The 25,571-nt window shown below is 39.2% G+C and overlaps 1 protein-coding gene across 31 annotated transcripts in view; it reads left to right on the top strand.

Moving 5' to 3' along the window:
• Window positions 1-25,571, top strand: part of RBFOX1 (RNA binding fox-1 homolog 1) — a 1,017,140-nt gene that overhangs the window by 726,463 nt on the left and 265,106 nt on the right. For 2 of the 31 annotated variants that reach the window (XM_079320783.1, XM_079320744.1), the window contains exons 1-2: window positions 17,236-17,394; window positions 20,591-20,733. The exons of the other annotated variants lie outside the window; for them this stretch is intronic. The gene's annotated coding sequence lies outside the window, so the exon portion shown is untranslated. Of the gene's footprint in view, window positions 1-17,235; window positions 17,395-20,590; window positions 20,734-25,571 lie in introns of those variants that run through there. 31 annotated transcript variants of the gene reach the window in all.

The raw sequence follows: 25,571 nt of genomic DNA, 5'->3' as shown, positions 1-25,571 counted from the left end.
CTCAGGCTTCTAGGATTTCTGCTGGTGAAAAATAAATTTTGTTTGCAGCAGATGAGCAGAGAGCTAAGCATGGGATCCCAGTTACGCATCGCACTGCCCTAAGTTGCTGCTGTTGTCATGGTAACATTTTAACTGGTGGAGCTGTGGCTTGACATCACAACATTTTCTGTTAAGTGGAGATTCTTCTGAGATTGTAATGGAGTGCTTTAAGTCAGTGGACCTTTTGTACTCAATAAAATATTTAGTAGATTGTAGTAAATATTAATTTGTCCTCCTTTCAAGATAACACACCATGCTGTGTATTTACAATTCTGTGCTAATAGCATGGTATTCCTGGAAAAGAGTTAATCCATTCTGAAAAGTCAAATTTGCTAAATATAAATTTGCTAATAACACTCTAAATAATAACTGTAGAAGCTGTTTCACTTTATCCTTTCAAAGTACCATGTGGCAGATAAGTTACCATGTGCTTCATCTCTTTTTATGCATTCAGTGGAGGAAGGATTTTAGTACTTGTTTGTATTTAAAGCTGAACTTGAGCATCTTTACACTGGGACTTTCTTGTTTTGAGTGAGTGAAAATAAATGCATTTTCAAGAGCTTATGCTGGGGGGGAAGGCTGGGGTAGAAATGACTTCAGTAAAAAGCTGGTAATGGAACATCTCTCTGTCAATCACATGTTCCTGTACTTTGTGTCTGGCTGTGTTGTGTTGGAGATGAAGCCATGTGAATGCTGCCTTATCCCTGCCTGAGATAAGCTTTCAAAGGTGATCTCCAAATCATGTCTGCCACAGAGCAGGGATTTGCTGAGAGTGACAAACACATGCCCACTACATTTCCCATATGCTTTTCAATAACTGCATTCTGAGGCTCCTGGCAGAAAGGAAATATCTTAGAAAGCCCTCAATAGTGAGCCTCAACACAGCTGAATGCATTAAGGGAACAGAACAGTTTCTGCAAGTCAGGATTTAGAAACTTTAATAATACACTTATCAGGCAGAGAGGGAAATTCAGCGTGGAGTGTTTGGAGGAATCATCTTGATGGGTAATGCTAATTCATCCCTTGCTGCTGCACTGCTCCATGGATGGTTCACATGGTTTGGTGCCCTTTTGGAGCCAATTTAGTCCTTTGTGGCATGTCATAATCTCATCCTTCATTCCTGTGATTTCAGAGGCTTTATGGAAATACCAAGATGTGTATGTGCTTTAGCATGGCTGATAACAGAGTCTTAGATGCCCCCATCAATCTGAATGACATTCTCTATTAATCAGCAAAAGGCTTGCAATGTATTCCTCTTTTTAATTTCTTCATTACTATCTCCTCTTACCTACCTATCTATTAAAGAAAGGAATAATCAAACAGTTCTCTGGCCTTGCTAAACCCAGTCCTCTGCATCCCCACCAAGTATTGTTCAGCCGTGCACTGTTCTTCTTTTTCAATTCATAGTTATTCTCATAGTTACTCCTGGCTGATAAAATTGTTTTGTCCCTGCTCTTTCCCTAGACAAGATTAATCCACGAGGAATTGCCCTGTGGCCAACTCATAGATCTAAAAGTTGTAAGACACTCAGAAATTAAAGAAACTTGCTTTAAACTTCACCTTTCAACATCACATTTCCTGGAGTCAGATAGAGGATCCTCAGGAAACAAATATATGAAAAAAGAGAATGACAGCACTTTTTATGCATGCAGGGAAATAAACTTTATCTTCAGCTGTGATTGGTATATAATAATTACTGGGTTCTTTTTGTTTGCCATTAACAGTATGGATTTGTAGTTTGACAGACATTTGCAGCAATAACAGACTCCAGTTTTCATTTTTCTCAGATGAACTTTATCTCAGAAGGACATTTCAAGGCATCCTTTTATTGAGCAGTAGGACAAGATCTTTTCAATGTAGCATTAAGATTGGATGTATTTATTTTTGTTTCTGCATTTTTTTAAAATGGCATTTTTTAAGAAGCACACAGAATTTTAGAATGCAGTTTTCATTGTATCAGTGAGCCATGGACTCACTCTGGATTGGAATTTTTCTAAAAGCAGAGAGAACATGGCATTTTTAACTTTATCATCAACTACAGTGACCAGGAAAGGTTATGTGGACATAAAATACAAGGAACAGAATAATAACAGAACACTGCATTTCAATACATAACATGAAAATAAATCATCAAGGCATATGCGACTACTTTTTAGGCATGTTACTTTTTATAAGTCCTAAAACCCCACAAGGAATACACCTCTTGATTTAGCACTGCACTTACCATTTCAGGATGTAAGTAAGATTCATTTTTATTACTGTAACAATTGAGGACCTGTGTGGGGAAGAAAAAAAGACAAGGCATCAGGAACATTAATCTACAAACACTGTGTACAGAAACTGTTCCTGAGAGCATAAAATTCCTGGAATTTTGTTCTCATCTGATGTAACTGTTTTATTAATCGTGCCTGATGAGGAAATCCTTTGTGGGATCCCACCCTCACCCTGGCTGAGCTCTGGGGTGGCACAGGAGCCTCTCTGTGTCCAGCTGCCTGGAAATGCCTTTTGGTTGTGTTGTGCTGCAGCTTTTCTTTCCTTATTTTCCTTATACTTTAATTTTTCATCTCAGAGCTGATGTATTCTGGTGCAGCTCCCCTATCCTCTGAGTCCTTTATGGGTTCCATCTTTCTTTATAAAATTAGTCAAAGTAGTCAGGATATTTTTCTTTACTCTTCTCTCATTAAACAATAGCTTACTTTAGTTCTTTGGAGGTGTGAATGCTCTTCTGTCAAGTCACAGGTTTTGTTTCACCTGGCTTGACAAGGGTAGAGCTTCCCTGTTCTTTTTTTGACTTTGAATATGAATTTCAGTGGATTTTTTTTTTTTTTTTCTATTAAACCTATGTCACAGTATGTATTTGGCAAAACAAGCCTACTATTGCTGGCTAAGGAGGGCTAATGCAGTTCCACATTTCTGTTTTCATTGAGAGAAGTATTAAACAACCATTCTGGGTTAAAATTGAGATTACTGGGATAGCCAGAGCCACCTTCCCCTCCTCAAAGCTAATTTGGACTACTACTGTGAAAAACTTGTGTGTAACTTTTTTTTTTTCTCCCTGTTTTGCCAGCAGGATTTGGTAGTTCAGGTACAGCTCTGCTCCTCTGGTTTGGAGTTTGGCACAGTGAGCTCAGATCTGCCTTGTCAGAGTCACTCCAGAGCTATTTCAGCAGCAAGGTTCTGCCTGGCAGGGTCCAGTGAGTAGGAGTGAGGTTCCTCCTTCAGAAAGATAACTTGGAAAACTCTATTGTACATGGATACAAAACTGCTTAAAAATACCCCAGCACCCCTCAAAAAAAAAAAAAAAAAAAAAAAAAAACAAAAAAGCAAAACAAAACCTAACCAAACCAACAACCTCAACAAAATGCCATACTCCAAGAACAGGTGTAAATGGCTTTCTGTCATAGTAGATTGATGGTTTTGGAACAATTTTAGCAAAGGCTGGTTTAGGACTACAACTAAGTGTTTTCATTATTGATATGAATGGTGGAAAACAAAACCTATTTTAAAAATTACCTGAGAATGTCAATCTTAAAGAACCTGCAAGCATACCTTTAGAATTGATGAGTGGGAGAATGAACAGAATGCAATTTAGACCAAATTAAAAGGTCTACACCTAAAAATATTTGCTATTTGCCTGGGAAAATGTAAATGCATCATGACTGCATAGGTAATGTGATTTTGGTTTCTAGTAAATCAAAAGTTGGACATATTAAAGATATCCTGCTATTGCAAAAAAGGCATATGCATGCTGTGTTTTTAATACAGAAACAGAGTAAACATAAGTGAGGCCTCTGAAATTGTACTCTTGAAAAAATTGGCACTTGTAAGACTTCAGCTGCAAGGCAAAATTCTGGGAATGCTTCAAGAACAAAGTGGCTGAATCAGTGGAGGTACTGGGGAGAGCAATATAAAGCATGAGAACTCTGGAAAATATGACCTACAGGGAAAAGCTGGGAAGAGAAACCTGAGCAAGGGCTTGGTAATAGTCCTCATGTACATAAAAAGAAGCTGTGAGAAAGTAATCAAGTTTTTCTCTCTATTCTCTGTGCAGTGGGCTCACTTCGCAGCAGGAAAAACTTTCTAATGAAAAAAAAAAAAAAAAAAAAAAAAAAGCATTTGAGAACTGGAAGAACTTCTTTAGAAAGGCAGTGAAATCTCTAGTGCCAGTGCACAGGAGGAGTTTAGAGAGAAGCTGTAGGTGCAGCCCATCCTGGAGCTGGAGGAAGGTGTGGAGCAGGGGCAGCTAACTTTCAGTCTAAATGAGCTGTATTTCTATATTATTTCCTTACCTATCTCACACACATTTGGGACAGTGATGATTTTTACATGTTCTTGAGAGAGTGTTCTCCTCTCCTTGATTACCTTGCTTTATTTTGTCTATTGCTAACATGTTTTGGAATAAGTAAAACTAAGTTGATCTGTTTTCAAATACAGCAGCATTTATTTCTTTGTTACATGTGGTTTTTTTGCTTTACAAACTAAAAGATGAAAAGCTTATTTAGGGGTCTGGTTATTTAATAGAGTATATTAATTGATTAATAACTACTGAAGCAAGGAGATATGAGTTTTTGGCACCAGAATCAGAATCCCAACCTAGCAGTGTGTCATAGACATTCAGTGCTAAGTCCCTAGGGTACTCTTGCAGATGCTCTTTATTCATTCAGCACTTCCTGTTGGCTCACTCCCAAAATCCAGAGGACTTTGCTCTCTTTCCCTCCAAGTTGGAAATAAAATTTTATGGCCACAGTCGAGGAGGGGATGTGGCACAGTGCAACTTAGTGCACATATGTCCAAATGCAGGGTATTGCTCTGGGCTCTAGACCTGTGGGGGCTCAGCAGAGCATGCCAGACTCATCCCAGTTATGTGCCATTGAAGGCATCATTTGGAAAGAGAGCAGGCATGGATGCAAGAAGAGAGGAAGAAGTGATCTGTGCAATTTGAAATGTGTAATGCTAGCACAGTAATTCAAATGTCCTAGGAGAAATGTTCTTTTCCTGATGCTGATGTCCATGTTGCTCTCATCTTTCCCATATATTGAACAGTGTATCTCACTATTTAAACTTTTTTTATATCTGTAGGAAGGAAAATTGTTTAGGCATGCTGTGCATGAATCTGAATGGTTGCATGTTTATTACTGAGGCTTTGCTTTCACTCAGCCTTGGTGGATGTGCAGCTCTGCTCTGGGTTTGATTCCAGCCTGCTGCTTTCTGCTGGGATCAATAGGAACCAAGCCTGAGCCCTGTCCTGCTGCCCAGTGCCCAGCTGGAACCAGCTCCACTCCTGACTGGGATGTGGAGTGTCTGTGTCCAGTGCTGCCTGTGGAACTGGGGCAGGGTGGGCAACTCTTTGTGTCCCTGACACAACATAACCCAGCAGGCTGAAACTCGGAGATAAAAAGAGCCCATAAGGGGAAATATCAAAGTGATTGAGTGACAAGAAACTGATCACTTGACAAACTGCCAGCAAGCAAGTCATTTGCATTAACAATTATAATTGAAAACCATATATGTGGCAAAAATAATACAGTCCACAGATGGGAGCTTTTACCATTTCCCTAGGGCTATGAATCAGGTGTGGAAGGGACAATGCAGGTTTTGAATATTTAAGCAACTGACTCACCTGGAGCTGTTTCATTCAGATCTCTTGCCTCCTGTTGGGCAGTGTGTCCAGCCTCACACAGTGGAAGCTTGGGAGAAACTGCAAAGGCAGAGAAACTCCCTGGACATGACCAGTGGGCTGGGAAAGGCAGTGACCAGTGAAAGGTGCAGAGACTCCACACGACTTAAGGAAAGCACTTAGACCAACTTCCCCAGAGCTGATCATTGACAATTGCCCCCCAGTGATGATGTTTCCCAAGGGAGATGATGAGTTGACAGAGGTTTCTTCAGTAGAAACAGCAAAAATGTGACAGCCAACACCCAGACATAAGCTCTGGACAAATGGACAATATTTTGGTACTGAAAGAAATGAAGCATTGGTACAACTCTCTGGAGAGCTACTTCTGCATTTCTGAGAATTTTAGAAGTTTGGGGTTTTTTTTCCCAATGCTCCATTTTGAACAGCAGTTGATTCAGAAATACCTTATATATTTTTGTGCTACTGTATGTGTCAATGAAAAAAGTTTGGTAATGCTGATGATATGTGGGAATAGGTAATCTCTACTGAATTACTTTTTTTAAGGATGTTTTTATTTGGTTTAAATTGGGATAGAAGATAAGGAAACAAAGCCTAACCTTGTAGAACTGAGAAGTGTAGAAATGCAGTGAGTGCATGAGAAAACTTATGTGCCAGCTGCTAAACATAAAACATTGTCACTGAGGTATAAAATCTGACAGGGAAGTGTAGCTGCTGACAAAGAACATTTTATCTGTGTGACAGAGAAAAAATAATACATATGGAAAAGAAAAAAAAAATATCAATTAGCTACCTATGGTGTATAAGCTTTCAGTTTTGATGAATACTGGCTAAAATGATCACAAATCTATTTTTTAGAGTTTCCCTTTTCCTCACCCATGCTTTCTGTTAGGTATGCAATTCTTAAACTTCCATGTAATTTTGCAGCTTCTAATTTATATCAACTTAGATGATTATCCAAGAAATTGCAAATACAAGTTTTTTAATTCAGTATTTTATATAGAACAGCAAACAAGAACTGCACATGTAATTTAAGATGAATAACTAACACTGTACAAAACACTCAGCTGAGAGATAAGCTGCTTCTAGGGAGAACTAGGAGAAAGTGCCATTTTTAGGACCGATTTTCAAAACTCGTTCCTAAAATGATATTGAGGCAATAGAAGAAATGCAGGTAGGCTGAACAGTTCTCCAGAGTATTTCTTTTAGTCTTGTTACAGCATGGCTGTTCAATTGTGTTCTTGTAGTCCAAGGTTAATTTTTTGTGTGTCTTTGGAAAACTACTTCCAGATGAAGATAAGGAGCAATAATGTAGAAAATATTTCATGATATAACCTTGTCATAGCCTTTCCAAACTGTTTGGGAGCAAGGAGTTATTAGAGTAGAATAAACATAAAATTTCAGTGCAGGTTTTCTGGCAGGAAGAGCAAAGAAATGTGGTGTTTATAAATTACTTAGGAGCTCACAGAGGAGAGGAACTTAACAAGCAGACAGGAAGGGAAGAAGAAATGCCCAGAGACAGGTTTGTTGGGAACAGGGAGCACAGACCTGTCCAGCACTGAAGCATCTGCAGCACTGAGCAGGATCCAAGGGAGAGGAGAAGGGGGATCCTGAGAGGGCTGAACTGGAGGAGGAGAATGAAGCCAGGAATGGGTTTAAGAGACTTTATGGGTATGAGAGAAATCAGCTAAAACTTGATGAACGGGGAGTGAAAGATTAGGAGAAACAGAGTGAGAAGACAATGAGAGCAGAGTTTGTGATGTGCAGAGTGCTGCTACAAGAAGGAAAGATGGAGAGATCAAACATGTAAAAAAGGAGAAAATGGAGAGCAAGAAAGAGAAAAACCATGACTGGATCTGTTACCTCAGCGAGGCTCCACTGTTTCATTCATGCAAGCAAACAGTGGATTAGCTTCATGTTTTACAGTATTTGTGAGGACACTTGAGTGCAGAGGGAGGTACCCAAAGAAATGTCTCTATTAATTGCAGGACAATATTGTTGGTTTGGAGTATCCTGTAGTGCTGGGCTATGTAAATCCACAAGCAGATGCAGTCTGGGTACTGCAACTCTTCCAACCTGGGACAAATAACATATAATAGATACTGGAAAAATAAAAACAAACAAAAAAATTGGTACCTGCAGGTCTTCTGCACCTGCCTGATTGGTCTGCTGACTGGAAATTTGTTTCTTCCATCAGGGGCAAAGCCTCTGACAGAACCATGAGGTCTGTGCTTCCCTGGAGTGAGCCCCTCTCATCTCCCACCCTGGCTAGAATCACTGCAAGGATAAATGCTTTCCATGTACAGATACATCCCTTTGTTTGTTGTTTTAGGCTTACTGTTGGAAACTTTTTTTTTTTTTTTCAGTTCTTATTCCTCTTTTTATTACTTGATCTCACTGCAAAGAATTAGTTTAAAGCCATCACAGATATATAGGGAGAGAAGTACAGAGTGAAAAGGCTTAGATCATAGATTGGAATATACATTAGTGGTGTGTGAGGGTTTTGTGGGGTGTTTTGGTTCCATTAGGGTTTGGGGGTTTTAAATCCTTCAAACAGAGGTATTAGCCAGAATTTATCAGTCAGAAAATACCTGGGGTGAGAAACAAGTACTTTTGTCTGTAGCATTTACAGCCTCAGTGGTGGCATAAAAGCTTCTCTAGGCATGATTCCCAAGACTGTGAGCTGTAATTATGTGAATGTAAGATGGTGACTTCTTAAGGTATTGCATTTATAGTTTGTAATGCTTTACATCTTCTACAATAGGGCACTGCTCTATTTTAATGCTTTGCCTTTCAGAATTTCCAGAAAGAGCTGAAGTAGCTTATCATAGACTTTTTGTTGCCTTAGTCTCTGTCTCCAGTCAGTATCTCCAATGTAGTGAAATTCAGCATACTCTATCTGAAGTCATGGAGTGCTGATCAATTTTTTTTTCTCTTTGTTTAATTTTTTTTTTTTTTAGGGAAAAAAAAATAAGTATTTATAAAAGCTCAGTATTAATCTTTTACCAACACTTGCAGTTAGTAAACAGAAACAGGCTAAAGGCATCCAGAGGAGTTTCATATGGTCAGTGCCTGTTTTTGCTGTGCTAGTGGTAGTTTTGTCTTTAGACAAAGCCCCAGTGTTTAGTGAGCTATCAAGCAGTGAGTGATTTCTGTACACTTGATGGGATGAGATCAGTAAATTATCTGGAAATGGTTTTAGGAGCAAAACCATTTCAGCTGGGCAAAAGGTCCTTCTCTCATTCTTTGTGCTCTGTGAAGTTATAGTGTTTCCAGATCCATTATCTGTGTGTTATATGGAGATTTATTTACTTTCAGCAGCAAAGTTGATCTTGTTTACCTCAGTAAGTGCTTGCTTAGATGTTTTCTGAAAGGGATAAGGAGGAAAAAAAAACTGCTTTTTGAAATAAATACTATATTCTGGCCACTGCTAGCCTTCATTACCCACTTTTTATAAACTGGAGTTTGCTGGCTTTTCGTCCACCTCGTTGCAAAGCTTTGTTAATACACTGCCATGAAAATGAAAGTTTCATACACATTGACATAATTAATGAAGAGGCAGGCAGCATGCTCTACCAATTAACACCACAGGGAAAAGTAAAATTGGCTTCCTTTTTGTGTGTTGTGCCAAAGTGAAGAACTGTAACACATAGCAAATAAATAGAGATCCTTTTAATGAGCTGCAAGATCGAGCTGAATAACTCTGAAAGGATGTTGTGTAAACATTGCCAACTATTTAGAGTGTTAAGAGTAATTGATGAGCTTAGTTGAAAGTTTTGAGGAGGTTTTTTGGGGGGGGTTGGGGGTAGAGAGCCTGTCAAAGAATGGAAATACTGCTTGTTAATAAATAAATCGTATTTTCACTGCAGCTATTAGGCACATTAAAGAATGTAACAAGCACTTTAGAACAAATATGGGGGAAAAAAAGCAGTTTACTGCTTGCTACTTTACCAAGTTTGTCAGAACTCATTTTTTTCAGCTGAATATTTCTGTACTTCGTATTTACTCTTAATGAAAACTTGACTCATTTTTCTCTGACGCTGATTCCAAGTAGCACAACTATCTGACAAGGTGAGACATCACTCAACCTTGATTTTTTCCAGTTATCCCAAAGTCCTAATAATAACAATAGCAGGGAAGTAAACAGGTGGAATTTTTCTGTGCTTTATGTGAAGCATTCTGTTTACCTTGAGGCGTAGGTGTAGAAAATTCAGAGCAGTTCAGGTTCCATTTTTTTCCAAAAGATTCTTTCATCAAGCAGAATTATCCTAAAAGCCTTCTGAGTAAAACTGAGTTTGTGGAGAATACAAAACTCCAAACCTGTGAAGGCAATTTGTAAAGAAAAAATTAATGGGCAGTGGAAATTAGAAGGCCAGCATCATTTAGATCAAAGTGTATGTAATAACAGAAGTGCAATTTTGATTGATCAGTGGCACCAGCTAGCTTAGAATGTCTTTATATAAGAAAATAATGCATTTTCTTCACTTCTTGTTCATTCTAAATGATTTGAATTTTGACAAAAATAATTTTTTGTATTTTATTTCAGCCCAAGTATTGCATGAGGTTAAATCCAGCATATCATCTCACATTGTATGTGAGCAAATCACCAAGATTTATCTATGAGCCTCTGCACCTCAGCATCTTAAATCTTAAAATACTTCAGAATTGTGATTGAGGCAGCAAAACATGGTAAAGCTAAAAGTAACAATTAGAAGTCAATAAAGGTTGTGCTAAACTTGCTGAACAATTGACCTCTGTAATGGTCATGCCTCCTCTCAGTTATCATCACAACAGAGAATTATGTGTCCATCCACCTGGAATGTTAAAGGTGAAACAAGAAGTATCCAATAACTGTACAACAAAGAAAATTAATATGCAAAACCAGCTAGTTTATTATGACTGTGGTGGAGTCTTTCTATTCTGTGTTAAGACATATATTGCTGAGTAGTTACTTAATCAATATTTTCTCTTTTTGTTTTTTTTCTTTTTACTACCTCCCCTCTGCATCTCTTCCTTTGTTTTTCTCTTCAGCCTCTAATGTACCCACCTCTAGTTTATCTTGTGTATTCTTCTTACACATCTTTACATTGCCTAACCTTTTCCTAACCTAGATTTTGTCCTTCAAAAATGCTTAATGGAGTCTGCTGTGTCCTGACTGCTGGGCCAAGTCTCTGCTGTGGTGGTGCTCGGGACTGTTCCAGTCCATCTGATGGCTGTCATCCTCTCTGGCAGCCAGCTGGCTCTGCTCTGCCTCTGCTCTGGCTCTTGCCACCACCAGCACAGCACTGTCTCTTCTGTCCCAGCTTCCTCCCTTTTGGCACCATGTGCTTTTTCCTGCCACCCTTTGTGGCCCAAGTGCCTTCTGCTGCAGCCCAGTAGAGCAATTCCAGAAGATCTGTAATCCAGAAGGACGACTGAGCTCCAGCAGGGAAGATGAGTGTGGATGCACTAGGAGAGAAAGGACAAACTCCTCCATAAGGATTCATAAGAAGAAACTACATTACATCCTACTTTTGTGATGATTCTACGTGTAATTGTATCTTCTCTAATTGACTTGTGCTTCAGGAAATCATTCACTCTCTTCAATGTTTCATTTCTCCAAGATTGTAGAGAGGTGAAATATTACATAAGGGTTGAGGTTTAACCCCTGCCAGTAACTGAGTACCCCAGAGCTGCTCAGAGTGCCCCCACTGCTGCCTGCCCTGGGAGGCAGGAAAATCCCCCAAGCTGAGATGAAGACACTTCAACAGGTAAAGCAAAGAAAGGATTCATCCCCACTGCCCTTGGCACCCCTGTTCAGCCACCCCAGGCAGCCAGGCTCCACCACATGGAGCAGTGGCTTGGGAAGAGAGACAGCATCACTGCAAGCATCCCCCTCACCCTCCTTCAGCTGCTGAGTGTAACAGGAGATATTCTGGAATGTTCCTTGGCCAGCTGGGGTCAGCTGTCCTGGCTGTGCCCACTCCCTTGAGCACTCCCAGCCTGGCTGCTGGGGGGAGCAGCAGAAGCAGCTTTGGCTGTGTCAGCTCTGCTCAGCAGTGACAAAAACTTCCCTCTCTTATCAGAGATTCCTGTGTTTGCAGCACAGCTCCAAACCACTGCCCCATACTATCTGCTGTGGAGAAAATTAACTCTCTCCCAGCCCAAACCAGCAAACTAAATTAAACCATTTGTCTTCAGGTTGTACAAAGTTCCTTTATTGGATCTAGCCAAGGATAAAATGTAATTAATAACTTGTTAACTGTTATCAAGGAAACATAAATTGCAATGAATGTATTAAAGACTGATGGTCATAATTTCTGTGATAGAAAACTGAAATGGTGTGGAGATCTTGAATGCTGGAATTCTTCTTGCATTCATGCTTTGTGCAGCATGCATATTTCTGACCACACTTCAGTCCAATAGGTAGAAAGAGAGAAGATGGGAAGTACAAAATATCTTCTATTAGATGAGATCTTAAATAGATTAGGTTTCTTGAGCTTGGAATGATGACAGATAAGTGAAAAGAGGGGCCTAGACAATCATCAATGCTTCAAAGAAAATGGAATGTTTTGCAGCATAAAAATTAGTACTCAGTGGTATTGTCAGCCAGCAGGTTCAATATTAGCATAACAAAGTACTTTATCCACATGGAGGATGATTGTGGCACTTAGAATTTATCTGGGATCAAGCAGGATGGATCCAGTGGCTGTGTAGAAGTTGTGGCTCAGGAAGCTCAGGAGTTACTGGCTGCAGGGTTATATTTTGGGGATTTGTGATTCTGGACTAGGTCAGCCTTTTCTCTTGGCCAGTGTGGCAATTCTTATGTATTAAAAATATTTATGAACCAGATGTTTTTGTTACAAAGCTGTCATAATCAATAAGGGCTGATTTAAAAAAAAAATAAAAAATTCAAAATCCAATGAAAGAACAGTTTTGTATGTCTTACATTAGTGTACCTTGAATTAAGTTTATTCAACTAATATGAGGTGCTTAAGGTGGACAGGTTAGAGCTTATTAATTACCTTTCTCTGTAGATATAAGCAGTGTACGTGCCAGCTCCACTCTCTAATAAATCCCTCAGCTCTGGGGGTTTTCCTGCTCATTCCCACTGAACTGTGAGTGCGTGTGACAGGCCATGGCTCTGTCAGAACAAATCGTCCCCCTTGCAGGGCTGGCAGCTCAGGGAAGTGACAACTTAATGGAAGCTAAAGCACTCTAATGGCAGTGCCTGGTGCAAGCCAGGGAAAGTCATCCCCAGCATTTGCCCCAGCTCTTGAAAATGTCTCTTTGCATTTCTGCTTGTGTGCAAGATCCTGGAGCTCTGCTGGAGTCACATTTGCAGGTATTACTCAATGAAATGTGATTCAGTCAAGCACTTGTTTGTGGATAGACTTCATTCCAGTGGGGTCAGCACCTCTGACCTTTTTCCAGGTGCTCTCAAGTGCTGCAGCATCACTCACTTTCAAACCCCTCGTTCTGGCAGCCACAGAAACACGTTCCCAGTGCACAACATGAATGGAAATACAAACATTTTACCCAATGGTTCACATGAGTACACAGACATTCTTATTTAGTTATGAATGGAATATTTGTTTCATCAAATGGATGAAAATTTTAATTTTATTTTCACTTTATTTAAGTATATTTGTTTACAGGTAAGGAATATAGTGGTTATTTTTCCTGCCTTTTATTGGTGTTATGAACAAAAAGTTGTGTTGAGCCAGTGGATAAAATTATTGTACTGAGATTTTTTCATGTTGTTTTAATATCTTTTTAGATTACATTGGTGTATGTGAACATATTTGTTTATAAATAAATAAAACCCCAGTAATTTGCATACATTTGTGAACTGTCTTATATGTGCCCAGTGATTACATTTAAATATTTTCATTTTAATTACATTTTAATATTTTAATAACTTTTTTTATATTAAACTGTGGATATTCCATCTAGATTATTGCCTTTTTATGAGGTTTACATGCAAATAATTACCTTGTTCCTGGTTTTCTTGGTGTGATGGTGCTTTTGGACAGAACCAGAATAGCAATGGCTTACAGTAAAATACTATTTCTTCACCTTTTAATAAAAAGCATGTATGTTTTTCAGGTTGTAATTAGCTATGTAGATTAAAAAAAATACTAATAATATAATTTCTAAGATTTAGTGAACTTAATCAGTACTATACTATTAATCCAAGTTCACAGAAAGAGAACAAGTGAGGGCAGACCCAGGAGGACTTGAGGAGTGAAAAAGAGAAAGCCAAATGACTGTCCTAAATTAAAAATAACCAACCAACACAAATGAACCAAACAAAAGCATTTCTGTGTGGTTATTTCTATGATTATTTGCTTTACAGTTGAGACTTTGATGTTGTTTAGCATGTAACAATTATTTTTGTGGAGGAAAGGTGGATGATCTAAGCAGACACTGTTGTTAATGCTGCTCTTAACATGGATCTGCTTCCTCCTTCCCCTCTCTTCAGCCATCCTAGGAAGGAAACTCCAAACTGTGAATGAACCTTTCAAGGTTCTCTGTGATTTCTGCCTTCCCCCTACCAGCACCAGCCTGTGACAGAACATTTCCAGCAGAAGCACTCAGCTGCTTTGGGGCAGTGACAGCTGCCTGTGCTGCTCCCAAGGGAGCTTTGTGCTTCCATTCAGGAGCTCTGCTGTTCTTAAGGGTTTTCCTAAAGCTGTGGACATGATCAAGCAGTTTATAACAACTGATATTAGCACTTTTTTGCTATAAAATGGTTTTCACAATGGCTCATTCCTGCATATTTTCTCATGGAGCAAGTCCCACCTCAAGTTTTAATCAAAACTCCTCTGTACATTCAGGGACTGTGGGGTCTCTGTTATATAATATTTCCCTTTTCAGTTCCTTAACAGAATTGTTCTCTCTTGGAAATTGTTTCCTTAACACAGAGAATCACTAAGTGCTCATACAGTCTTTGTTTCACTTTAATTGGGATTTTCCTCAGGTAAGAATTTGATTTCCCAGTGTGAGAGATGTCTCTCCTCTTTTCTAGGGTGCACCAAGCTCCTTTAAGAGCCGGAGCAGAGCTTCCAAACTGTTCTGTCACTTTGATTTTGCAGTTGCTTGAAATACTCAGTTGCCTCCTTTTAATCTCTTCTTTTGAATGACCTTGTATCATTAGAGAAAATACAGACTGGTTATCACTTTCTTGTCCTCTAAACTTAACCAGATTTAATTGTGGATTTACAGAATTCATTTTCATATGCATATATTTTTTTGTATATGTGCATATATTTTTTTTTCTTCTTAGGCTAATGAAAAATTGACTGTACTGATGAGCTTAATGTTGTCAGATGAAGATTAATTCTTGCTTTTTAGCAGTATTTTATTTCAATTTTTTTTAACTGATTGAAGGCAGCAAACAATCTTCACTATTTCACTCTCCTGCAAGCCATTGATTGATGTAAAGGATTTTTTTCTTCATGCAGGTATACGTGTGTGTGTATACATGTGTATGCAAATAATTATCCAAATTCTTGTCCAAATTGCTAATTTGGCATTATTAAATTGACAAAATTGATATTCTGTGAAACAGTGCCAAGTTTACATGCACACAAAAATTGAAATATTTGTCTGCATGCAGGGATTCAAGTGAGAATGGCATTTTTCTGCTCACACTGACAATTCTTCCTCAGACCTCTGTTTCCTCACCTTTAAAAAGTAGCTTGCTTTCAATTTATGCAGAATATATACTGTGCCTCATGCAGGGAGTACATTGGCACATGCAGGGGACATTTTTTAATTTGGGCAAAGTATATAATATATCATACATGTTTGCTAAGTTGTAAGAATTTAAGATCACTTTCTTCAAGAAAAATCTGGACTCTGGAATGGTATCAAGTTTTGTTGGAACTGAGACCAAGGTGAAGTGTGCACAATAATTATTTAGTTCATCTCTGGGCTGCTTTTTAGGTGTTGTGAAGGAAAAATGCAAGAGGAAATATAGTTGCAGTCAGAGGTCAATTAAAGAAGTCCAGGTAAATCTAAACTGTTCTCCACTGTAAATAATTCACTCTTCTCCCTTTGCCTTGTCCTTTCCCACCCCACCCCTGCTCTTTGTTTGCCCCACTCTGACTTTTTCATAACTTTCTTTGCTTCTTTGTAGTGTTGCTAACCCTAACCCGGTGTAGTTTAACACACAGAAATGCTCCAGGTGGGAAAATCTGGTGGAAGTTTGCAGTGTTTTACAGCCTCCTCCTTGCCCCCACGGTTCTGGGAGGCAGAGAAACCATCTGAGACCTGCTGGTGGCTCCAGCTGAGCTCACACCCTGGTCAGGGACCCACCAGTGTCAGCCTGTGCCTCCTGCTGCTTAATGCAACACATTTGGAATTTACACAGAAAACTAATGGAGTCTCCGGTGTCTCTCAGATTTCCTTGGCTTTATCTGCTCTGTGTAATTAGTGTAACCAAGTGAGTGGATGAGCACTTTGCTGTAGGAGTCAATAGGCAGGGATGTTTGGAGAAGGAATGAACTCCTAAGATTAATTGCAAGGCTTCCCACCTGAGCAGCCTGGTGAGAGATTCAGAAGGAAGTGCCAATGCCTTTATATCCAAAAGATTTTTGTATTGAAAGTTGTTTAAAATCTCAATAATATCATTAGACAGCAGATTGGACTGAAGATTATTGTTACTGTTCTAGTCTTAACAATTGCAAACTATTAATTCATCTGAATATTTATCTAAATCAAATCAGCTGGATTCTTAGTATTTTTCATAATGATAGCCAATTCTAATAATTAGAAAAATCCTTTTCTAAAATGTACAGTGGTTGACTAGTCAGCAGAAAGATTAAAATAAAAGTTTAGTATGAACTTCTTAATGGAAGAAAAAAACCTAAAAACAAAAACCAAACATCAGATGGCAACAGGATTCACTTAAGGAGTTCTTTACTTTGCATTTTAGTCATTTTTATTTTGACTCTGAATTTTGTATTCTTTTGAATACAGAGAGTATTTCTAATAATACAAAAACTACTTTTAGCTGTGAATACAGACAGTATTTCTAGCAATCAACATACAGCATTTCTAACAGTCACTTAGAGATAGTATTTCTAACAATAAATGCAATATTTTTCAAAAAAATCAATACAAAGAGTATTTCTAACAACCAATATAGACAGTATTTCTAAGAATAAATGCAACATTTCTAAAAGTGCAAATAATATTTCTAACAATCAGTGCAAAGAATATTTCTAACAATCGGTTCAGACTATAACAACCAATGCAGACCCTATTTCTAACAATCAGTTCAGTATTTCTAGTCATCAATACTGACAGTATTTCTAACAATTAATACAGTATTTCTAAAATCCCATCGGGATGGGAATGGCCCAGAGCAGCACAAAGAACTTTTTCAGGAAGGCCACTCCTGTCCAGGCTTTGCTCAGGACCTTCAGGTCAGGCTCTTCTCCGTGCTCCTCTGGGGCTTCATTCCTGGACTGACTCCAGACCACGACCACCACAGGGACAACCAGGCACATCACAGTGCAGGTGTGCCCTGGGATCTTTGTCCCCACATCCCATGGGAGCCACGATCTCTGGCTGGCTTCCAGCTTTGCAATCTCCTTCTCCAGGCACAGCTGGTGCTGCCAGAGCGTCACCTCCCGCTCCTCCATCCTCTCCACGATTTCTTTATCCTCCTCAGGAGTAATTCCACTCTTTCCAGAGGGCTGGATCATGCTGATAATGGCCATCAGCACCAGGTACCTCTCGAGGATTCCTGCAGCCATGGCTGATGCTTCCTTGGGAGAGAGGGAAAGGAGGAAAGAGCTGACATTCAGCCTCTATTGGCTCAGGAAGAGAAGGGAAAGCAGCTGTCCCCTGGAAGAAAAACTCTGGTGTCCTGGTTAGTCCTGCTCAAAGGCTGGAGGCCAGAGCTTCTCCTCAGAACATTCCTGGTGCTACAAGTCCCAAACACTTCAATCCATCCAAAGGCTTTAATGCAATCCCTGCACTCTGATTTCTCTCTAAAGAATTCAGAGAGAGCCCTGACTCACTGCCTCCAACAGGCAGCTGCCCAAAGAGGCTCTAGGAGCATGTGGGGTGCAGGGAGGGGAGCCAGGTGTGGGACACAGGGACACCAACCCTGAGCAGCCAGGTGTGAGAGAGAGAAGCTCAGCACTGCAGATGGCAGCAGAAACCAAGCCCAGTGCCCCAAGCAGGGGAGGAGAGGAAGGTTCCCCCAGGCTGGCTGCAGACAGGCAATGGAGACCTTGGCCAGATGGACAGAATGCACAGCCCTGCATTCCAGCTGCTCCCATCCTTCTGACCCTGCCTCTGTCTTAAGCCCGAAGGAATCCTGCTCAGTCTGGGCACCTGGCTCCTTGAAGGGCCTAGTGTCAGGTTGAGGCTTCCTTGTCCTCCCAAAGCCCTTCCCTTGGCAGCCATGGGCAGGGGATTCCAGGGCATCCACCCTCTGTCCCTTCCTGCCTGCCACACACCTGCTCTGCGCACTCCGTGGGCACACTGTGTTCTCTGTGTCCCTGTGCTCAGCTGCAGTGCCAGCTGGCTCAGGGGGCTCTGCCCTGAGCTCCCAGGAGCTCTCAGGCTGCAGATGCCAATGCTCAGACACACCAGGACACTGCCAGCACCACCAGCAGCACTGCCAGCACCAGCAACAGCAGCGGCAGTTGCCTCTCAGCTGTTGGTGCCCCTGCACTGCTGGCACCAACGTTCCATCCCTGCCCTGGAGACGCCCAGAGTCCATCCCTGAGGTCACAGTGCCATGGAATCTGAGAGTTCCAGGTTTGGGGATTCCCAGAGCCATGGAGACCTGGGAACCACGCTCATCTTTGATGCTGAGATGATGCTGGGACATCTCGTTCCTGGGAACGTTTTCCACTTGATTCATCTCCACTGGACATTTTCAGTCAATTGCTTGTCTCTTCTCAATTCTGACATGAGATGTTTCTGGCATCCAACCAATTATTTCTTCTACTATTCAGCCAGCAACCTTTCTTTCACTTTTTCACCTAAGTTTTCTACTCAGACCACAAGAAATTAAATATTATCACTTATGCACCATCCATTTCCAAGCAGCAACTTCCATACAACAAGATAATTAAAAGCTGTTTTTCACAGCATAAGATTTCTATGGGATAAGCATGGTAGAAAGGGTAAGAAGGAGAAGAAGACTCTACTCTAAAAAGAGAGGATCTCTAGAGAAAATTCAGAATAATCCTGCAGTAGGTCTGTGTGCCTCAGCCTGTTTGGCACTGGCTCTTGCACCATTCTGGCTGTGCTGGTCTCACTGCTTGCCCAGCTTCCCTGCCACAGGCATTGTCCCTGTTCTGACCTCTAAATGCTGGGAGGATATTACTCATGGAATAGGAAGGAGTCCAACTTTGAAAGAATCCTGTGCTGTTCCCATTTGTTTGAGCAGATGTGCAGCCTCTGCCATACCTGGGGAGTGTTTCCTCAGAGCCTGCAGTGTACCCTCCAATCCCTGGGAGCTCACAGGGATCACTGTGAATCCCATTAATGCAGCCAAGGAGTGAAATCCCTTCTTACCTGAAGAGGGTAGGAGAATATATTGACACCAGTGAAGAAAGTAGCATTCCTTCCTGAAATTCTGTGGGTTTGAGATGTAATGTTCAGTTAGGAAGGTTTTGTCCTCATCAGTCCCTTCATCAGCACTAATCATCCTGAGGCCCTTTGCTCAGCTTCCCTGCTCTCCCTTTCTTGCCAGCACTGGGTGACAGTGTCAGGCTCCCTTGGAACCAGTCCCTCTGTGTGCTTCCCCTCCTGCTGAAGGAAAGCTCCTGCTGTTCATTATTCCCTGCTTGCCAGCACAATGTGCACAGCTCTGTCTGGAGCACCCTCCTCTCAGTGTCTGCTCATTCAGAGGAGGCTCTCTGGTTCTGTGGGGTTTTATTTGGGCCTCTAAGAGGAGCAAAGACAATGCCAGAGGCAAAAGAGAACAGCAACTCATCTGGTTGCAAACAAACAATTCTGATCACTTTGTTCCTTTGCTTAAATCTATCTTATTAATGGAAGCCTAGTATTTATAACAATGAATACAGAGAGTATTTCTAAAAATCAATACAGAAATTACTTTTACAATGAATACAGAGAGTATTTCTAAAAATCAATACAGAGAGTATTTCTATCAATAAACACAATATTTTTCAAAAAATCAATACAGACAGTATTTCTAAAAATCAGTACAAAGAATATTTCTAACAGTCAATATAGGCAGTATTTCTAACAATCATTGCAGAGTATTTCTAACAGTCACTACAGATAGTATCTCTAACAATAAATACAATATTTTTCAAAAAATCAATATAAAAATATTTTTTAGAATACAGTATTTCTAAAAATCAGCACAGAGAATATTTCTAACAATCAATACAGACTATAACAATCAATACACAGAATATTTCTAACAAACAGTATTTCTAACAATCTATATGGAGTATTTCTATCAACACAGAGTATAACAATCAATGCAGTGTATTTATAACAATCAATACAGACAAATAAGGAACTTGTGGAATTTCAAGCACCAAGTTTTTCTTAAGGGAACAAAGTAATTGAAGAGGGAATTCAGCAAGTCCATCTGCAGATAATGGCAGATATGCACAGTGGTGCCCATGGGGATGGAATGACCCTGAGCAGCACAAAGAGCTTTTTCAGGAAGGCAACTCCAGTCCAGGCTTTGCCCAGGAGCCCCAGCTCAGGCTCTTCTTCCCTGTGCTCCCCTGGGGCTCCATTCCTGCACTGCCTCCTTTTGACTCTAGATTTTTTTTTTTTTTCTGTTAATTTTACCAAAGTGCTGCTTGCCTGTATTTTACCAATATTTTAAAATAGATTTCCTGAAGGGAAGATATATGTGGTGGAATTTTTTTTGCTAAGTTTTAGGAATATTTTAAATGTATTGGTTAATTCTGTCTGCAGACCTCTGTTGTTTTGACTGCCACTCATGTAACATCTGACAGTGTGGATCTAAAATGTGCAGCCAGTCTTGTGAATGGCAGATAGGAACATGGAAGTGCAAGGAGGAAAATCCTGAGTACTCAAAGGAAGGAACTTGTCAGCAGGTACTGTGTTCAAGATCAGACAGAGGCTTTTTTTTTTTTTTTTTTTTTTTTTCTCTACCATTTTAGCATGAAATCAATGGGGAATGCATAATTTTTCAGATGTGTCTGATATTGCACAGCAAATGGTCACCAATGAGACTCTCAGCTGCCACACAATCTGGCACAGCTCCTTTCTGCTCCATAGCTCCCAGTTGCATTCAGCCCACTGTCGATGTGATGCCTCCTTTTGGCTCCTTGCCCATCTGTTTTAGTAATTACTGTCATATAAACTGATATTTCGAGACTAGAAACCACGTTGTCGTGAGATAAGCCCATTGGAGTTACCTTTTGTGATGTGTTCAAGCAGCTCACTGACTTCTTGTTTTAAACTATAAAATTTGCATCAACATTTCCTGTAGTATATAGAGAAGGATACTTTTTTCTTGTTTTGGAATGTAAGGAGTTATAATGAAATAGAATCCAAATTTGATAATGCTTCCTTTTTATCATGGCTATGGTACTTGCATAGTTTTAGCTCTTCTTTTTTTTTTTTTTTTTTTTTTTTCTTTTTTAGGATCACCAAAAAAAAGTGTCCTTGAATAAAGCATTTGTGTTAATAAGTTTTGGCAGACATAATTTTCATAGTGTAAAATATACAAAGAAGTGGTTTGCCCTATCCAAATCATCCATTAGCACAACAGGACCATCCAAAATGACATCATCACATATGCCAGCTAAAGCACAAAGATTTCAGGAGGGTGAAGAGCAGCTTTACTCTGACAGAAATTGAGTAGAATCAAAGGTGAGTTAAAAGAAGGGCTCAGACAACATCTTATCACCAACTTAACCCATTAACAGCCCCAGGGCAGTGGCACAGGAGCCAACACAAATATCAGTGCTGTGTGCCAAGGAGCCAGATGCCATCAGTGCAAAACCCCTGCCTCAGCTGGCATCTGTGCCTTCAGCCTGGCAGCCACAGCGGGAGGAGAAGCTGGGCAAGCAGAGGAGTGCAGAGAAAGGGCTTCTCTCCCCTTTGCCTCTCTTCATAGCAGGGCTCTTTGGGAAAGTGAATGAGAGCAGAGACAACTCGGGCATTTCCATACACACAAAAATATCAGATATAGATATAGGTGATAGATGTAGATTAGATATAGATATAGATAGAGAGATAGATGATATATATAGATATTATAGATATATATACACGATATAGATAGATATATAGATATATAGAGATATAGATTAGACATAGATAGATATAGATATAGATATAGATATAGATATAGATATAGATATAGATATAGATATAGATATAGATATAGATATACATATAGATAGATGTAAATATAGATATAGATAGATATAGATATATACATATAAATATAGATATTAGATGATATAGATATATAGAGATATATAGAGATATATAGAGATATATAGATTAGATATAGATATAGATATATAGATAGACATAGATATAGAATTAGATCTAGATAGATATAGATATAGATATAGATATAGATATAGATATAGATATAGATATAGATATAGATATAGATATAGATATAGATATATATGGATATGGATGGATGCATGTTTGTATAAAAATGCTTACATATGTGCATTTGGGGAGATTGGACCAGAAAAAGGGAGAGATCAAAGGAAGGAGGCAAAGGAAACCAGAGTGAAGTCAAACCAGAACAACACACAATATGACTGTGAAAATAAGTGTTTATTTTCCATACATCCTAAAGTGTTTATTTTAGTATTTTCAATTTTTCTTTTTTTTAATAGTGCAACTTCAATAGTTTCTCTAACTTTTCCCAAGTCACATCTGATCAGTAGCCAAATTCTTGATGCTCTTTCTCTGCAGTTCCATATAGGCAGGTTCATAGCATTTGACAAGTTTAATTTTTGGGTTTTAAACCAAAATCCTTTATTTGATTATTGGTATCATTCTGTTACACCTGAAAAACATATCTATATATACACATCCAAATATTGAGTGATCACTTCTTTTTAAATTTAGTATGCTTATTTTAGTAGGAATAATTTCTAGCCATGCTGTCAGTACTCAGGCTTCTCACAGTGGCCCTATCCAATCTAATGCATTAAAAAGAGGGTTTGCAATAGCTGGAGTGGCCTCCAGTGATGGTGGGGCCACTGGAAACTGCACATTGACCCAAGGTCATGGTAATTAGCTGTCCATGCATTAAAGGTGTGTTTTCAAATGGAAATAGCTGCATGTGTGGGGATTAGGAAGGGAATAAATGCTGTGACACAAGATAACTTTCATTTCTCCTATTTTTAAGACTCAGTGTTCTGTAATGTGGAAAAATCTGTGTGAAGCAGAAATCTTGTGAAAAGGCTTTTTTTTTTTTTTTTTAAGTAGCACAGTAGTAAATATGAAATAAAAGTGCTAATTTATTCAGGGAAAACTCTTTAAATATATATTGATCAGAGAGAGACATTTGAGGTGCACTGTAGATTTAAAACATTATTTTTCAAGGCCTAAAAAAAGCTCACATAGAACTGTATTTATGGTTCAGGTGTCAAACATGGCTGGAAAGGCCCAATTTTGGACAGAGAATTAAGGGTTTTGATGAACACACATTCCCTCTGCTACCCCATGGACTGTAGTGTGATAGAGCTGCATTCTGAAATGAGACACAGTGGGGAGCAGGAGGATGAAAAGACTTCAGGAGCAAGAATCTGTCTTGGAATGAGAGGATGTTCCCCCTTTATGTTTCCTATGTTTGCCGTGCATTCAGTACATGCTAAAGCTGTTAAAAAGACACCACTATCCCAGCATGGGGAATTATGAGTAAGAGCAAAGTTGTGTCTAGAGTTAGTCTGGACAAAAGAGAATTATTGTTCTCTGAGTTCTTATCAAAACCTTCAGGTTTATTTTTTAGGTGCAGTAATAATTTCTGAGAAAATAGCACGAAATAGCAATATTTAATTAGAAATATAATTTGCTGTTTAGCAGCAGCAGAGTCTTACAATTTTTAATAAATTATAAATATTTTGACAGGAGGATAAAATTGGCACTGTGCAATTTAAGGTTTTTATGTCATAACAGATCCATATGTATAGATCTTTATAGTTATTTCAGAGTTAAATCTTCAGATGCCTTATCCTAGAATAAAGTCTTTATCATGGAGTTTTGAATTTCTAAGTGTGTCATAATGAAAATATTTTAGCTTGGCATTATTGGGTTCATTCATGCTTTCTTCATTCTCCTTCTCCTTGTTATAAATGGTTTGAATTTTTTTCATTTCACCTTTTCACACTTCAGTACTTCACAGACTTCACTCCCTAAACATAAACTCAAAAGGGTTTTTCCTTTTATTTTTTCTTGATGATTTCACATTTTTTTAAATTAACTTGCAACACAGGCAGTCAAAGGTTCTGATTATCAGAGGGAGGAGCTCTAACTGAAATTTTAAAGATTTAAAAGATACATGCCACAGAGGCTTGAATAATTTGACATTTGTTCAGTAGTGGATGAAGGGTAAGTGGCTGATTATTCCAACACTCAGTAAAAGATTTGGGGTTTTGGTGTAAGGGAATCACAGAATGAGTCAGTCTGGAGGGGCCCTCTGGGTATTGCTGAATGCATCCACTGCCCAAAGCAGGATGAGCTGTAGGGGGAGGCACAGGGACCAGTTTGGGGGTTTCTCCATGAACTCTCAACATTGTTTTCCAGCAGTGGAAATGCTGTTCCACTGTCTGGCAGATTCTCCTCCCAGGAAACAGATTCTCTGATATTTAAATAGGATGTACCTCAGTCAGTCTGTGCCCATTTCCTCTCCTAATTTTTAGACACTGAGAGGAGTCTGGCTGCATCTCCTTTCACCCTCCCTTTGGGAGCCAGTTGTTCCCCAGCCTCCCCCCTGGATATTTTCATCCTCTTCCTTGCCGGAGTGCAGCACTTTCAGTGCACTTTCAGTAGTACCAGTTTTTGGGTTTGTATTGCTTTGAGTAATGGTTAAAGTCCGATTTTTAAGTTTTTGTTTTGTTTTTTTTCCCCAATCCCTTGGGAATTTATCACTCCCAGAATGTTCGTGTATTCTGTGAGTAATAAATCTTCCTGGTGTTTTGTGATTTGCAGTTCATAGGACAAATTATTCAAACATCTTATTGCTGTTTCATTAAACCCCTTTTTATATGCTGTATCACAAAGATATTTTGAATTCTAATAGACATTGGTGCTTTATAGTATTCATGCTTTATAATATTCATGTTGTATAAATGTTTTGCCTTTCCTTTTGCTTTTTATTTCTCTCCTATCTGAGAGATACAATATCATACAATTTTTAATTACAGATTATTTGGAAATCAACACATAATTCATATGGCTCAATTGCTGTCATTGATGTACTCAAATTACAGTTAATGGCTATTAAAGAAAATTATTAAAAACTCAATGCCTTGAATTTCAGTGACAGTCTGCTGCCTTATCATCCTTTTGAAACCCAGTACAAAAACTTCAGGTGATTATCTTCTAATTGTACATGTGAATGAGCTGGAGGAAGGATGAACCAAACAGGGGCAAAGCTTCTGAGTAATAAAAGAAGTTTTAATGTACTTTAAACTGGCAAAAATGTTAGTGGTCTTTTTTTGGAATGTGCAGTGCTCTATTTCTGTGGCTGTAGGCTGGAACAGATTGGATGTCAGACTGATTGTCAGCATTTGTGTTTGCAGCTTTTACATGTGGGTGGTTTCTCCAGTAAAGAATTTAACATTTATTGTAAAAATTAGTAAGGTAATTTTCCTATAGCTTGCTAGTTAGGAAAATACATAAGGTTTAATTAATATATAACAAGGATTGGAAAATTTACCTTCTATTTCAAAGG

Source organism: Erithacus rubecula, assembly GCF_903797595.1.
Source record: "Erithacus rubecula genome assembly, chromosome: 17".
NCBI lineage: Eukaryota > Metazoa > Chordata > Aves > Passeriformes > Muscicapidae > Erithacus > Erithacus rubecula.
Note: the sequence above shows the minus strand (reverse complement) of the source record. Positions and strands in the feature narration are given on the sequence as shown.